Genomic DNA, 1,566 nt, shown 5'->3' with positions numbered 1-1,566 from the left:
TTTGCTAGCAGTGCAACAGAACCATCCATTATTTATTTATATTTAGCCTCTCCGCACCTCTGGCCCCCAAACCTTGTTAAAAACGTTCTCCATAACTAAAAAAATGATCAGTTCACTGCTTTCTCTGAAGCTGGGCATATTATTCAATTGTATAGCATTTGAAGAATAATTGATAAGTTAAATATTTTTTTAAAACATCGGAAAAAGTGACACACAATTTCACAAAAAGTGCCAAAACAAAATCAGCAAATGTGACAAAGGCATCGAGAAAAGCGACGTAAAAAAAAAGTTTAAATTTTGTACATTCTGATCCAGAAAAAAAAAAGGGTTGCATGGTCAACAGGAAGACAACACAAGGGTTCATTTTGCTCACTTTAACTGTTACAGTATAAAACATTGTTTCTCATGTTTTTTGCATATATTGTTAGAATTTAAGGAGGGTTGTCCTAGTCTATTCTAGTTGCTCCTGTTGGCTAGCAATGTGCATATTAAGAGTTGAATGAGATACTGTACTGTGATGTGATTTTTTTGAATGTATGCTAGACAATGAGATCACTCTTAGACATCAGTGACTTGTGATGCTGCGGAGCAGAGATGCATTTAAAAGGAAACAGTAGACCAGAAGCCAATTAATATGAAATTGTCTTCTGCAGAGCAAATAAATCTTGGGAAACCGTCAGCTGAAGTTGTCTGTCTTCATCTGTCCACATCTGTTACACTTTTAAGGCTGTTTTGCTGCTGTTTTTGCTGCTGCTACTATTGTTGTTTTCTACTGCTATTATTTATGTATTTGTTGCATTTGAAATTACATTGAGAGAAGCCAGTATGACAATGAAGCTAATTCTGATTGTGGAAGGGCATTTTGCATTTGTGACCTTTATTCTGCTGCTGATTCCGTCAAACAGGTTACTGCTGGTCCATCATGTTGAATTCTTTCTCCCACCCACACAGAAGGTGACACCTGTGGATTTCCATCATATGCCAGTCACAGCCAATGGCATGCCAGGGTAACAGGCTGCTTTCTACTTTTAGCCAACATACAGCATACCTGCCTCATGACAACTCATATTCATACTCAAACGTAAATACAGAATATTTATGAAATTCTTAAGCGCAGACACTGGGTGATTTATTTCAGATGCTGACGTGAGAATACACAGATACTGGGGGGAAAAAAAGGATGCCCTCCCCCGACGAAAGTAAGAGGTGAACAGGAAGAAACCTGGAGAATGTCTCAGGTTCGTATGTAACCCTTGTTCCCCGAGATAGGGGAACGAGACACTGCGTCGGTTACGACACTATGGGAATGCCTTTAGGCATGACAGGGTTGAATGCGAATGAAAACTACTCCAATCCTATTGGTCCTAGTGAGAACGGTAGCATATGACGGCAAAACCGTAGGGGCATATAAGCACACCGGCACATAGCTCACTAGCTCTTTCTATGAAGCAAGGCACTCCAGGCGGGACGAGGGGCGGTGAACCAACACAGTGTCTCGTTCCCCTATCTCGGGGAACAAGGGTTACATACGTAACCCGAGACGTTCCCCTTCGAGGGGAACTCGAA

Source organism: Etheostoma cragini, chromosome 6, assembly GCF_013103735.1.
Source record: "Etheostoma cragini isolate CJK2018 chromosome 6, CSU_Ecrag_1.0, whole genome shotgun sequence".
Lineage (NCBI taxonomy): Eukaryota > Metazoa > Chordata > Actinopteri > Perciformes > Percidae > Etheostoma > Etheostoma cragini.
This window is presented reverse-complemented; position numbering follows the sequence as displayed.